Source organism: Camelus bactrianus, chromosome 2, assembly GCF_048773025.1.
Source record: "Camelus bactrianus isolate YW-2024 breed Bactrian camel chromosome 2, ASM4877302v1, whole genome shotgun sequence".
In the NCBI taxonomy this organism is placed as follows: domain Eukaryota; kingdom Metazoa; phylum Chordata; class Mammalia; order Artiodactyla; family Camelidae; genus Camelus; species Camelus bactrianus.
This window is the reverse complement of record NC_133540.1, coordinates 120,018,189-120,034,681: the sequence shown is the minus strand read 5'-3', so window position 1 is coordinate 120,034,681 and position 16,493 is coordinate 120,018,189.

The window sequence follows — 16,493 nt, the reverse complement described above, 5'->3', positions numbered from 1 at the left end:
CGTTTTCTCTCGTACCCTCTAATGCTTCAACAAATATGCTGATTTTATCTTCAAACTATATCCATGAACTAACCATTTTTCACCGCTTCCTTTGCAATCAACATTGTCTCTTATCTAGATATTATCTGCCTGAAGTCTCAATGTTATCTGTGTATAATATAAGATTACTTTTTATAACTTCTTTAAACAGAAATGTTACAAATAAATTAATTTTAATGGTGAGCATGTGTAACAACAAAATCTGACAATTTTTAAAGCACAGAGCAGTCACAAGAACCACATATTGTAAGATCCAGAGACTTAACAAACTTTGTTTCCACAAGAATGTTTTCTTCAAACAGTTTGAATAAACTTTTTACTTTGGAATAATTTTAGATTTACAGAAAAGTTGCAAAGATAGTTTGAATTATACCTTTATACTACTTACCCAATTTTAGTTTCTTCTAATGTTATTTTACATTATCATCTTACATTTGTGAAAAGTAAGAAACCAACACTGATATATTACACTTTAACTAAACTCCGGGAGTTAAGAGTTTCACCGGTTTTTAACATTTTTCTCTTGTTTCTGTTCTAAGACCCAGTCCAGAATCCTGCCTGCATTTCGGTGTCATGTCTCCTGGTTTTATCTGCTCTGTGACATTCTCTCAGTCTTTCCTAGTTTTTCATGACCTTCACAGTTTTGAGCTCCACTGGTCGAATATTCTTCCTTAAATGTGGTTTATCTGATATAGTCTCATGATTAGAATGAGGTTATGGGTTTTGGGAAGAAACACCACAGAGGTGAGTGCCCTTCTTATGATACCACATCAGAGAGTACATGCCATCCGTATGAGATCATTGATAATATTGATTTGCCCACAGGTAGTGCTTGCTGGGATTCTCCACTCCAAAGTTATTATTTCTTTTTATACTCTGTAGGTTGGAAATAAGCCACTAAGTCCAATCTACACTGAAAACTTAGAGTGTATCAACATTCTGCAAGGAAGACTTGTCTATTCTCCTCCATTTATTTATTTGATCATTCATTTGTATCCATATGATATGTGTATATTTACACCTTGGGTTATAATTAAATACTATATCATTTATTTCATTGTTCAAATTATTCTTGCTTTGGTCATTGGGCGCTCTCTCAGGGTACCTTCTATGTCCATTTGATATGGCCCCTTACTTGTTATTTTGGCCACTTCCTATCGAGTATTTTCAAATTTTTTACTTTCCAAGAGTGAAAAAAAAAGTAATAACAGCTGAAAGATGTTTAGGTTTTTCTAACACTATGCCCTTTATGAAAGCAGAACATTTGTCATTGGTTTCAATTACTTACTACAGCAAAGACGCCTGGGGATAGCTATTTAATTGGGTTAAGATGCTCTGTTAAAGTGTTTCTTTTCAGTCTAGCTCAAGGCTGTCAGATGCTTCTGAATTTCCCAAGGCCAATCTACATAATTTCTTTGAATTCCTTATTCTATTATAGACACCACCGGTATCTGCTGCAAAACAAGCAGATGTATCTAAACATGCCCTCCCCTGCATGAATGTGCACATCTATCTTCGACTTTTTTTTTTTTTTTTTACATTTAGTTGTACTATTCTTTAGGGAAACTATAGTTCCTCGAAATATTTTCTTTTAGTCAATTATAGATGGGTAGAATATGAGGCACATATGAAGGATAAGTTGTCTGTTACAATGGATGATGGAAATCTTCAAAATGAATTAAACAGTAAAAGTATATATGGTCAATATTTGCACATTTGCATCCTCTCTAGTGTTCTCATGGTTCATAATAGATGAAGATGCCAAGCCATGAGCCTATGTATATATTTTCATATTATAAAGACCCATATATATATATATATACATATATATATATTTCTATATTTTTCTATATGTGGATCTTTGCAATGGATCTTCATAATATGGATTTTATATGAATAAGGTCTCTCACATATGTGACTCAAAAAATATGATTTAATATTTAAAATTAAACTAAGTTAAAAATCAAGATTGGTCACAATCATTGGTAACTATTGATTATTTTTTATACATACTTAGAAGGTTTTCCATTAAACTCTATAGTTAACCTATGTTAACATCAGACAATAAATTTTCAGAACGGACCTCTCTCCCATAACATTTTATTTAGTCAGATGCTTTGGTTAATATTAACATTAAGCAATTCCAGATGTCAACAATTAAGTTTAGCGCAACACAACATTTAGCCAGGCACTTTCCTCAGACTGAGAATCAGAAGACTTTACATAAACATGTGTAGTGGATTTTGAGTCTATCTTAAGATAAAATAGTTGTGTTTAGTGACTAAACATATCATTACACAGATGCCTGATCCCCTTTAGCAGCTGTTCTTGCTGTTTGGTTCTCCGTAGCCCCTCTGCCTGTCTTTCTTGCGGCTCTCACTTAGTGTTTGCACCACTGGGGGGGGGGGGGGGGGAATCTGCAGACGAGGGGTTCTGGCTGATTTTGTAATGTGCCTGCAGAAAGCTAAGCTTGCATTGTAATGAGGTCAGATTTCATTTCTAAGCAAGGTCACGCTCCAGGATTGGTAGAACTCCAAGGAAAATCAAAGTGCTGACAGAAACATCTAAAAGGTGGTGATTCAGTAGGTGGCACTCTTTCCTCCCTGCAAATCCTGTTATCAAAGCTCAGGTTCAGTCAGCCTTTCAGGGTAGATTGACAACATAGTCTCTTTCCGACCATTAGGGAATCTAGTACAAAATAGCCTGCTTGGGAGGTGTGTGTGTGTGTGTGTGTGTGTGTGTTGGGGTAGGGGGATGTTGGTGTGTAGTTTTTTTTTAGAAAACAAAGAAGTTACCTTTAATCCCAGTGTCCTATATATACATGAGCTCTGTATTTTTGTTTTCCTTTACCTAGAATTTCAACTTGATGAGCTGGGTTAACTCTACAGGCATATATGCTGCTGGAAAACTTTATTCTGCTTGGAAAACATTTTCTTATCTGTGTATGAGTTTTCTCCTTTCTGATTATTTATGAAATTCTCATTTAGTTTCCAGAGTTACACAGACCACAAAATTAGCCTGCCTTGTAGAAGCTTCAAATTTTAATGACTACCAAAAATTACAAATACTGATTTCTCTGATCTTTCTTCATGAGCTTGAGAAATAGTGCTTTTAACTTTTATTACACTGAATGGCAACTAAGATCCAGAAGATAGATTTATTAATGAATTAGACTTCCTTCCAAAACTCTCCTTTTCCTCAAATGGAAAAATAAAACAAATAATGGAGCTGGTACTTTATCATAACAAAAGTCAGAATGAGGCACTTATAAGGACCCTTTATAATGAAAACCCTAAAATTTCTTTAAGAAACCACTCATGATGTTTTATTTGGACTGAAGATCAGAGATGGAGAAATTGGAATTCCATCCCCACCCAATCACACAAAAGACAGTGCTAAACAAGTAAAAATAATCTAATGTTAGCTGAAAAATTGTAGTTTCTCCTATCAGATTATCACAATTTCTTACCAAAATTTTTTTTCTTTTTCTTTCTCTGCTTACATTAGACTTTCACTTATCATGTGACTTGGTTTTTGTTAAAGTGTATAAAGAATGTCAGGTGTGAGTGAACTCAGGACTTAAAAGGAATGTAAGTAAATTCATTTGAGGTTCCATTAGTTCAGCCTTAGAAGGTTGCCTGGATGTGGTGGTTTGACATTTACTCAGTACTCACAGAGTGTTGTGCAGAAAAAAAATTCACAGGCACATGTGTCCACACAGATACATGTGTGCACACACACACACACACACACACACACACGCTGCAGGGGTCCATTGAGTCAGATCAACTTGATCAGGTCCAAAGAGATATGAAAGATACAAATTTCCCAAGAATGTGATTAAATATACAAATCATTTCCTCCCTCGAGCAATGTTGTTTGAACCCCTTAAATAACTTCATCTGGACCCCCTCAAATCCTCCCGCTAATTAAGTTTTGACACACCAGCCAGTGCCAGCCATAAACTCTAGTCACAAAACTATATGATCTGCAAATCTCCCTAAACTCCTTTGGCTCCTATTCCTAGAACAATACTGTGCCATACATAGTATTAATTGCTTCTGATGACAGGGATAATTTTAGAGAGGACTTGGCTGGCTTCTCCGATCTCCTTATTTGCACTTCTTTGTGACAAGTTCTAGAAGAAGCCGGGCATAGACGCTGTGAATTCCCTATAAAGCTAACTCACAGTACTGAGGTAACATGCCTTCATGGGAATCCTGCATTCTTTTTTCTTATTTAAACAGGTCAGAAAATGGAAAGCAAGCTTAACTGGCATCGTTTTGTGCTTGACTTTATATAGCTTCAATCATCTTCTTTGGATCTTATGATATAGAGATTTCTGAACAAATCTTGACTGCAAATAAGAAATAGCCACAACTCTGGGGGGCTTGCAGAGATGAAAGCTCATGTGTATGCAGTGAGACCCATCATGTCAGAGTGTGTTGAGCCGTCTCCTCCATGTTCTCTTGAAATTTATATTCTAGCAAATCTTCACATATGTTTCAAGCTTTTATACATTCTTTCCTTTCTCACCAAAATGCTTTCCCCAAATCCTTCCCTAATCCACTTTGCCTACCAGCAAACTTTTATTCTTTTTTCAAAATCCAGTGCAGATATCAACTCATTGGAGAAGCTTAGTTTACTCCCCACCCATGCAACTGAGTTCATCTCTTTATTCCCTGATCAATGACTGGGCTTCATTAATTGAGTCTCCTGGGCCATAAAAATCCACATTACTAGAGGGTGATGATTAGCACTCTATTCTATACGGATGGGGCCTTTGAAGTTTGCAGAGAGGCAGACCTTGCCTAGGAACTATCGCAACGCCTGCCACGTAGAACCTCCTCAGTAGTTGTGGATCGAACTGAATTTGTCTAATGTAAAACCGAGAACTTCAGCCACGAATATGCTGCAATTGAAAAGGACTTTAGATGTAATCTGGTTCAAATCACTCAGTTTGTAGATAAGTGAATGACATTCAAAGCTATGAGTTGACGGACTCATTTCTGCACTGCTAGGTAGTGGCAGACTGACTTGGATTAGAACCCAGTTCTTATGTTTTCATCCTTTCCGCAGCAGCAGGCTGCCTCGCAAATTGCTGAAATGAAAAGGTACTATTCCAACGGGGAAATATTGATATTATAAAATCTTGCCCTTGGAAAGCATCCCCGCGGAGAGATTCATGTTTCTTCCAGTGTGTTGGATGACTGTGGTTCTAACTAAATTGAGCAATCGCCTCATCCATTTTTTGTTCTCAGGTTGGATAGTGCTTTGCACTCCTCTCCCTGTAAGATCACAGCGTTCTCTACAGGTACTAATTAGGCCACATGACACTCCCCTGTGGAAATGATCTTATTATTATGACTAAAACGGTACTGCAGATATTTAAAGTGTTTAGCCTACAAGTGAAAGAAAGGCATTAGCAGTCCAACCCCTGGCTCGTGGTGCTAAATCAGAGCACACCAATGCCAAGAGCCTGACATGCGGCCTGTCTGTTGGGCAAAACTTCAGAGGGACCATCGGTGTTACTAGTCATGGCCCTTCAGTGTAACAGAACCAACAGGTTATTAGGACGTACACGGATCCATATGTGTATATATGTGTGCGTGCGCGCATGTATGTATATTGCACATATACATGCATATACATACCTACTTAAACGTGTATGTATGTATACATATATATATTTTGAGAGAGAGAGATTTTGAGAAACTGGTTCATATAATTATGAAGACTGGGAAGTTCCACGATCTGCCTAGGGACCCAGGAATGCCAGTGACATAATTCAGTCTGAGTCTGAAAGCTTGAAAACCAAGGGAACCAACAGTGTAAATCCCAGTCCGAGTGCAGAAGAAGATGAGCTGAGAGGTCCCAGCTCCAACAGTGAGCGAAGGAAAAGGCAAACTCCTCTCTCCTCCACCTTTGGTCTGTTCAAGTCCTCAGTGCGTTGGAGGATGCCCACCCACCTTGGTGAGGTCAACCTGCTACTCTGTCTACCAATTCAAGTGCTAGTCTCATCTAGAAAAACCCTTCCAAGACAACCCAGAAATAATGTTTAACCTGGACACTGTGACCAGTCACGCTGTCACATAAAATTAAGCAGAGCACATTTCCCCTGCACCCAACCTTGTTTACCCCTTCCTCCCTTCACCACTGCAGGTTTACATTCTTTGGACATTCTTCCAGCTCCCCTTTTACTCTTTAAACCTCCAGTTTGGAAATTCCTTTGATAACCTGATGTCTAACCCTGACAATTGGCTGCTTAAGACTGCCATGCCTTAGGTAGGTATCCTTTCTTTAAACAACTGTTTTGTTTTGCCGTTTATTCAATGGCACAGGGTGAAAATATATATGCTGTATCTATCATTGAGCCAAACCAACTGTAATGTATTCTAAGCACCTATCCATCCATACTGCCTGGAAATTGATTCTGAATCATTTAGGGGTTTTTCTTTGCCACCCAGGGCACTGCATTAATGCAAAAGTTCTGTTGTGGAGGGGATGTTGCATGCAATTAAGAGGATTCAGAGAGAACCCTCAACTTTGATCCACTTTATCTTTGCTGATATGGTCATTGGCTAATTCCTCTGAGTTTCTTGAAGGTGGAGGACATCTTGCCTCTGAGCCTCCCTTGGACATGGTAGGACTTGCTAAGGTAGGGAAAGGAAGGCCTTGACCCTGCCTCCTGAGACACCCCACACAGCTCTTGGCCTCTGAGGTCATTTCGCCTCAGGAGGATGTTAGAAGTAACTCTGGGAATGTTCCCACGCATTGCCAAACCTGTGCCTTTTACAGTCTTTTGGGAACCCCTCCTCACCTTCTTCTAGAATTCAGTTGCTTCTGCCTTCCCAAACCAAGCCTTCCCCCCATTCCCTTTCCCTGGGCACACCCTGAACAAACCTCTCTGAATGTGCCTTTAAAAATAGAACTCAGTCCTTTTCTTCTTCTGGGAAGAGATGGAAAATAAGACCATCAATGAAAGTGTTTTCACTTATTCGCTATTTTCCTTCCTTCCTTCCTTCCTTCCTTCCTTCCTTCCTTCCTTCCTTCCTTCCTTCCTTTCTTTTCTTCTTTCCTTCCCTTCTGACATAGCTCCTCTTTATATCCTCCACTTAACTTTTATCAAACCTAGCTTCTGTATTGCTCTATGCAATTCTGTTTCAAACTTCTTTGTGTGTTTTCATTTTCCTAAACTTGCTTTTCTTACTATTTGATCAGCAAACTCCTATCACTGTGACAAAGCCCAGCTCAGAGGTCACTTCATTCAGTCTTAAAATAAGTATTTAGTATTTACAGAATGATTCCAAGCTCAACATATATTTTAGTGAAAACAAAAGGCAAGCTTCTGCTTTCACGTGGTTGTCTCGCTTGTGAGGCAAACTCTGGCGTCTCCCAGTGCTGACGTGTATCTTCTGGGTTGATTCTCAGCCCAGGTTTATCACTGCTATCATTGTGATGTATTTTAATGATTGGTTTTCATTAAGGCCCTTTCAAGGCCCTACTTGTAAGGGCCTTACTTGTATTATTTTGGTTTTGCCCCCTCCTCCCCATTGTTTAGTAAAGGGACTGGCCTACATTAGTTCATCATCAATTGCTTGTTGAATTTTGATGATTTCAAATCTCCTGACCATCCACTATACAAAAAGCACCATAATAGTCCCTTTAGCAATTGTAAAGTTTGATAAGACAGGCACTGCTACACTCAAAAAAACTAAGGGGGAAACAGAAAGACATTGTTTCATGGATACAGAGATTTAGTTTGCAAGAAGAAAAAGTTCTGGATATTGTTTGCACGATGATGTGAATATACTTAACACTACTCAAACACATTTAAAATGACTAAGATAGTAAATTTTAGGTTATCTGTATTTTACTATCATTTTGAAAGTCTAACAGCCCGGAAGAAATAGGTTTTGGCTGAAAATTCACTCCCAACAAGCCTGGACCCATGACAGTATATGATGATTAAGAAGGAAAAGGGGCAGGGGAAGGAAAGCAGAGAAAGCTGAGGACTGACCCTGTAGTGCAACTAAGGACACAAGAAGAAAGTGAAGTTTATGAAGGAGATGAAAAGGAAAGGTAAGAACAGATGTAATCATATTGGAATTTTTTTTTTAAGCTTCTGATAATTAACACTGACCTTTGCTGGTATTTTGTAGTTTTAAAGGAAACATTACAATATGTATTTTTAAAATTGAAGTATAATTAGTTACAATGTGTCAGTTTCTGGTGTACAGCATAATGTCCCAGTCATGGGTATATGTACATATATTCGTTTTCATATTCTTTTTCATTAAAGGTTATTATAAGATATTTAATATAGTTCCCTGTGTTATACAGAAGACGTTTGCTTTTTATCTATTTTATATATAGTGGCTAACATTTGCAAATCTCAAACTCCCAGATTTATCCCTTCCCACCCCTTTCCCCCTAGTAACCATAAGATTGTTTACTGTCTGAGAGTCTGTTTCTGTTTTGCAGATGAGTTCCTTAGTGTCCTCTTTTTCCTTTCTTTTAATTTTTTTAGATTCCACATATGAGTGATATCATATGATATTTTTCTTTCTCTTTCTGGCTTACTTCACTTAGAATGATGATCTCTAGGTCCATCCATGTTGCTGTAAATGACATTATTTTATTCTTCTTATGGCTGAGTAGTATTCCATTGTATATATAAATTCCATAACTTCTTTATTCAGTCATCTGTTGATGGACATTTGGTTGGCTTCTATGTCTTGGCAGTAAACAATGCTGCTACAGCATGTATGTTTTATTACCTGTTAATAAATAGTAACATTTGTGTCATGCTTTACAGTTTACAAAGTTGATCCTTACAAAGTTCCCCTTTCCTATGGGGAAAGAATCCATTCTTCCCATTTTGAGAAAGAATCAGTTTTATGTATTAAAGTATGTTTTGCTACCACATAGGCAAATAGCAGAAACCATGTTTTCTCACACAAATTCTGATTCTCATTTTAAACACCGTTTACTGACATCTTATTTTTAACTCTGATTCTCAATTTTTCCCTCCCTCATCCTTTTCCTAAAAAGTATTATTTTGTGTGGAAGGGTAAAATGGGTGATTTTACAATCATGGATGACTTTGAAGGGAGCAAATTGAGATGAAGGGCTGAGCCTTTTGCCTGTCCCCTAGAAGTGTGTGTTTACTGTGAACACAGAGGCAGAAAATGCACATTTCCCTCTGAAGCACTTTGATAGTAAAACAAAGCAGAATTAGGCTGTTTTCTCCAAAGGTGGTCGGATTGGAGAAGACATTTTTCTAACATATAAAAGATCTGAGAATTGTTAAGAAAATCATTATACAGTGAATTAGAAGGGATGGAAAAATGCAAGAAGGAAAAGGAAGAACAGTTGGAGGGGGTCCTTAAAGGGACAGGAGATGACAGAATCAAAAGGCGGTAGGATTAGCTTGAAAAAGGAGGAGGGGCACGTCTCACAGATACAGAAGAGAAGGTCAAAGTCTGCCTACAGGTAGAGAAAGATACAGAATGGCTATGCTGAGGTTGTTGACAAAAATTTTGAGATGGAGAGAAGTCACCTGCCCCAGATAACTTCAGTCTTTTCGGAAAATAAAAAAGCACCAAGAGTAAAGGAGAACAAAATCCATCCACACTGAATTACAGGAAAAGTTGAAAAGGAACTCTGTTGCAACTGTTATGTGGCACCAGAAGGCAGTGAATGAAACAAACTTAAACTTGAAAAATGGAATCTTGAAACAGTTGAGAATGAATATAACCCATTGGGCCCATTTCTTGTGAAAAGGAAATAGAGTTCCTTGGAGAAATGCCTAATTCCAGGGGTGGAGCAAAGAGAATACAAGATAAACTTGAATATCCTGTTGTGCCTGAAAATTAAAAGTGCTCAAAAAATGGACATGTAAACATTCAAACAAGCCAGATTGAAGTGGTTCCCAGAAGGCAAATTTGAAACAATTTGAGCATCAACATAAATGATGATGTTAATGTGTTGAGGAAAATAAGAATACACAAGCCCATACTGATAACAAATGAATAAACCAACATTTGGGGAGAGGGTAAAACAGAATGACAGCTAATATATGTAGGCAAACAATGAAACAGCAAAATCACCATTGTGCAGTCACCATAATAGTAATGGAATCATGCAGAACTCCATGAGATCTTAACACTAGGGTGTGAAAATTTCATGAGAAATATAACATTTACAAGGTCTTAATGTGTCTCCCCACAAATTATTTATTAATTACAGGGAAAGTAGTAACTACCTGGGGAAACATGACAGTCATCACTTTAACCAAGAAGTCAAAGTTACCCAAAATGGGACAAATCAATTGACCTTCCATGCCTCCCAAGGTGATCCTCTGTCACATAATTTTACCTGTGGCATTCCTGCCAAAACATGCATGCCTTAAATCTAATCATTAGAAACCATGAGACACACCATATGGAGGAAGAGTCTGCAACATAACTGGTCTGTGCTCTTCAAAAGCATTGATGGGATGAAAGACAAAGAAAGGAGAAACGGTTCCAGTTGAAAGGAGACCAAAGAAACATGACAAGTCGATTAAATAGATGAGCTTGCACTGAATCCTGACTCAGGAAAAAAAAACAAAAAAGAAATTCTATGGAGAACCAACTCGAGAAATTTGAATATTAGCTGTAAACAAGAGTATTTATTAATGTTTAATTTCCTGACTTTCATAACTTCACGATGATTACATAGAAAAATGCTTTTGTTCCCAGGAAATCTAAACTAAAGCTTTCAGCAGAGGCTTGATGAGTGGCATTTGCTCTCAGGTGGTTTGAAAAGAAAAAAAAAAGAATGCTTATACATAAAGAGAAAGAAAATGATTTAAAACAAATGTAGATAAATGCTAATAATTTGTGAATCAGGGAGCAGGGTGAGGTTCTCAATGCTAATTTTGACACTTTTCGGAAAGTATAAAATTATTTCGAAGTAAAAATGAGAAAATGATGAAATTTACCACCCAATTAGTATTTAATGAGCACCTCCTAGACATCAGGGCTGGGCGAGGTCCTGGAAATCCAGAACTAGAAGATAAATTCCTGCTTTCAAGTGGTTCCCAGTTTACAGCAGGAGGCAGAGAAACCAGCACCCACTGGAACCAGTTCAAGGTTGTGGAGAGGAATCAAGTGGGCTTATAACCAGCCCTTCAGCTGGAAAGGGAGGGCAGCAAGGTAGGTTAGTTCCTTTTACTTATCCCTTAAGACTTTCAAAAGCTTCCTATTTCTTACCAGCAAAACAAAACCAAACTTCAACTGTGTTAGCACAATAGGTTTTCTCTACTTGGCCAAACTCAGTTGAATCTTACTGGCTGCCAGGATGTTGCTCTAGGGAACATTCTGGAGTGATGAGAGGCACTGAGGTGCAGGAACAGTGCCTGGCACATCGCCGTGGGTTTGGGATCCCTGTGCGTCATTCGTTTGCCAGGGCTGCCTTAACAAAGCACCACAAACAGTGTGGCTCAAGAAGCAGAAACCGACAGCCTCACTGTTCCGGAGGCTGGTTGTCTGAAATCACCGTGTGGGTGGGGCTGGTTCCGTCTGAGAGCTGAGAAGCCGTCCCATGCAGGTCCCCTGACTCCTGGTGGTTTGCTGGCTGGCTGGCGTTGCTCGGCTTGTAGATCAAAGACCACACTGATCTCTGCCTTGATATTCACACGGCATTCTCCCTGTCTGTGTCTGTCTCTGGGTCCAAATTTCCCTTTTTATATGGATGCAGTTTGAATGAGGGCCCACCCTAATGACCTCATCTCCACTTGATCATCTGCACAGACACTATCTCCAAATAAGGTCACATTCACAGGTGCACGGGGGGCTAGGATTTTAACACCTTTTGAAGGGACATAAATTAACTCATAACACTGCCTCACCATGACATTTATGGGTCTCAAAGAATTTCTCCCAAACTGTCTCTTCAATCTTATTTCATATTCCTTCCTATAAAAAACTCTATTCCAGATAAGTTGCTATAAATGCCCTTGGAATACTTTGCCCCCACCTCCCCACCAAATCTGGTCACAGCTAACACATTCTTCTTCCATCTGTAGTTTGACTGTTACCCGTGGAGATACTCCTAACACGTGGCTTGATTCTCTTTGTAGAATTTATATTTTGGTCCTATTTATGTGTTTACTTGTTTATAGTTTGTCTCTTGCCACTAGGTTGTATGCTCCAGAAAGGTGTGCCTTCTGCCTGTCAGGGTGACTGCCAGAGCCTCCCCTCCAAGTTCAGTGTCTGCACGTAGCAGATGTTGAGTATATCTACAAGGGCAACGAGCTGTTTCAGTCTCTGTTATATATTTTCCTCTTATTTTGACCAGCCCTGCTTCACTGACCTAAAGTAAGCATTCTAGGTTTTAAGTAAATGTATACATTGGAGCAAACTAAATGACAGTAACAAGAGATTCATCAGAACAAACAAAATATCCAATGCTAAGCTATCACTTGAAAGCAAACCAAATGAGTGTCTTTCCGTGACTACAAATAACAGAGAAAAGAAAAAAACTGAGCCGGAAGTAAAGTAGAAATGTGAAGATAATAAAACATAGAAAAATAACAAGAACAACAAAAACTTTACCGTGGAAAAATATTTAAAAGCTCATGAAAGCTTATGAACCTACCTGGCAGTAAACTCATCTTGCCAACACTGGAAAAACCAGACAGAAAACATTTAATTTTGGAAGAATTGGTTGTTGTTGTCCAACATGCTTTTTGTACAAACTGCTTTTGTTCCAAGTGAATTCAGGCTCAGTGCTTTTGTATTTGTGTGTGTGGTTTTGGTGGGGGGTTTTTTTGTTTGTTTGTTTGTTTGCTAATTACCAAGAGCATACAAAAGCCACTCCTTAATCATTAAAGGATAGTAATTGTTACTATTATGATTACAGGTCTTCCCAATATATGTGCATGGGAGGTGGAAAAGAGACACCATTTTAAACATGAGAAAATGAATGCTTAATGGTCTTATGTGCCTAATCCAAGGTTAGGCAGGGCTGGAATGAGATTCCAAAGGGCGCCTTCTTTCCCTGGCTCACACTGTCTCTTTTGATGTTGTTTAGTCACAATCTGGAGCCAAACTCTTTGGGGACAGAGTGCCTAGGGTCCCGTTTCACCTGCCTTTCTCAGACTCCCGCAGCCAAGCTGCACAGTTAACCAGTGTGACTCAGCTGCCTGCTGGACTGCCAGTTGATAAAGTCACATGGCCAATCCCTCACAGGCAAGGAATGTCACCATTCCCAGGTTAGTCACCTATGTGCGGCATGGCAAGAGGGCCCCAAAGGTAAAACTGCAGTCACACTGACATAATTACTCACCTGTTCTGTCCAGGCACTTACAGCAAAAGACAGCGGGACATCAAAAACCAGAACTGACGTGACACAGAAAAGCAAGCACTGGTGGAAAATGCATCGTATGAGGACAACAGGGAGAAGAATGTCTTGAGTTTGATTTTCAAGCAGTGAATTCATCGGAAGTGGCCATATGAGTAGTCAGATAGTGTTGGGATATATTTTAGGGACAGTATGTTTCTGTCAAGTGCAGAAGGTGGACTCTCTCAAAGTTCACGGATGACAAACTTGAGAATATGCTAGGCTACCTTCTAGGGAAGATAGGGCAATGCACATGCCTTCAACCAAACAAGACATCCATGGTCAAGTATAAGCTACGTGTGCAACAACATATTTATTATCTTCTCCCTGCCATCCATTTGCATCTGTCTCCTTGCCTTCTTGGTGGCCTTTTGCATAATGGTGAGCAATGCATCACTTACACCCTTGAAACGGAAATATATACTTTTTTAATATGCAAGTCTAATGGTTCCACTTGACAAAAGAAATCCCAGTGATCTATATTGTCTCTTAAATTGATCCAACATATTGTGGTATTTGGGTCGAGTTACTCGCTAATAATTTCTTAACAGAAAATGGAAAGACAATAGCATTAGTAAATCAAACCAAAGGTGTGATTAAATGCCGCGTGAATATCAGGCATTCGTTTCAGTTCCACCGGCCTGACTCCATCGCAGCCCAGCCAGGAGAGGAGGTCGTGTCATTTGCATGCTACAGCAAGGTGCATTATACAAATCACCCTAAATTATCGATCGCTGCAAGGGAACTGGTTGCTAGAATATAGCGTTCATATATCAAAGGCAAACCTCCAGTGAGGACACACTTTGATTTCTCATTTAAGAGGATACACTTTGTTGCCTTACAATACTTGCCCTTCTCCAAATCCAATCATACCAGCTTCCCTTCAGATTTTTTGAGGTTGAGCATCATGGCAAACTGGCAATAACCTCTTGCTTGAAAACCTTTAAGTTGTCTGCATCTTTCTCAGCACTACAGATATTTCTCTCTAACCCACTTTGCCAGGGTTCCGGGTTTTTCAGCTGGTCTTGAATCTAATCTACAGTTTGAAATCACGCTAGATCTAGTCTCTTCTCATCTGTGCATACCAGCTCAGCTTCAACGATCATTCTACTTCTTTTCACTTTTGACTTTTGACCACTTGGGTCAAGGATGTATCTAGATTCCACAGTGGAACCTGAGTGGTGCTGTGCTCTATGGAACACTTTTCCATTAGTGATGTATCCATACATGACGTATCCAAAATCTCCGGACTGACATGAGAAATCCAGCCGCTGGTCTCAAAGGTTGAGAACGCATTGCATTATTTTATTCTGTGGCCGAGTGCCCTCCAAATCTTCGTGGGTTCCCTGTTTCAGAGTCTCATACAGAAAGCCCAGATTTAGGGGGGAAGTCACTTACCTAGTGGAGCAAAATATATTTACTTATTTATTTATTCACCATACAAATCATTGAGTATGAAAAATGTGCAGACATGTTTTAATGAATAGCACAAAAAATTGACTTAATTATAATCCTGGGTTTATGACACGTTCTTCAAGCATGAACTTCTCAATTTTTTATTTAATGATTTTAGTAGACAGTAGGAAGATAACCAGCACTCATGAACCCATCTCCCAATTCCTTACGTCTACCAATTTGCTTCTACCTAACCCTATCCTCTGGGCTTCCACAAGGTAATGATTATCTGAAGTTTTGTGTTTCCTTGTTTTAAAAAATTTTAAGCAAAGTACTGTTTAGTTTTATTTGTGTTTTTTTCTTTTAAAAAATTTTGTGGAAGTATGGTCAGTTTATAATGTTGTGTCAACTTCTGGTGTACAGCATAATATTTCAGTCATATATATACACACATACATTCATTTTCACATACTTTTTCATTATAGGTTACTACAAGATATTGAATATAGTTCCCTGTGCTATACAGTATAAACTTGTTGTTTATCTATTTTATATATAGTAGTTAGTATCTGCAAATCTCAAACTCTCAATTTATCCCTACCCACCCCCTTTTTCCCCTGGTAACGATAAATTTGTTTTCTATGTCTGTGAGTCTCTTTCTGTTTTGCAAATAAGTTCACTTTTTGTCTTTTTTTTTTAGATTCCACACATGAGTGATATCATTTGGTATTTTTCTCTCTCTTTCTGGCTTACTTCAATTAGAATGACGATCTCTAAGTGCATCTATGTTGCTGCTGCAAATGGCATTATTTAATTCTTTTTTATGGCTGAGTAGTATTCCATTATATAAATATATGACAGTTTTTTTTTTTTTTATTCTGTCATCTGTTGATGGACATTTAGGTTGCTTCCACATCTTGGCTATTGTGAATAGTGCTGTTATGAATATTGGGGTGTATGTAACTTTTCAAATTACAGTTCCCTCTGGATATATGCCCAGCAGTGGAATTGCTGTATCATATGGGAAGTCTATTTTTAGAGTTTCTATTCACAACATTTTTGTTAACTGATCAGTACCTAATCTTATTTTTCTATTTAAAGACACCTTATTTAACATATATTGCTGATTCATTAATATTGACCTCACAGCCAACAGGACTATAATTCACATGTGGATATAAGGATATAACACATCCTTTTTCTCTATGAGTCATACCATAGAGTCCAAGAGCCTTCTTGCTCTTAGGATCACTTGCAAGCACTTTAACACTATACTTGGAGGCCATTTAAACAGGAACATTATCAAGAAAATGCACAAAAGTGATAAAAGTATGGCAAGGAACAGACTGTGAAAAGGCTATTTGTTTACAGAATGAGAGCTTAAAGCAGTGTATCTTATGCGTTGCACGACTCAAATTTCCCACCACATGTGTCCATAAATGACCACAAAAGTGCCAAAAGAATTTGCTTTGGGGTAACAGGTAAAAATTTTAGCAAGTAGGGAATTTGCTACAACTGAATCAGAGAATGATGAGGATTAGCTGTAGTTAAGTTTCATTTATTTGTTTTGCTGTATAATATCTCATCATGTAAATAAAAATACCCCATTTGTAAAATCACCCTTCTGTTAATGAACATTTGAGATTTTACTCAGAATTTTTAAAAATAAA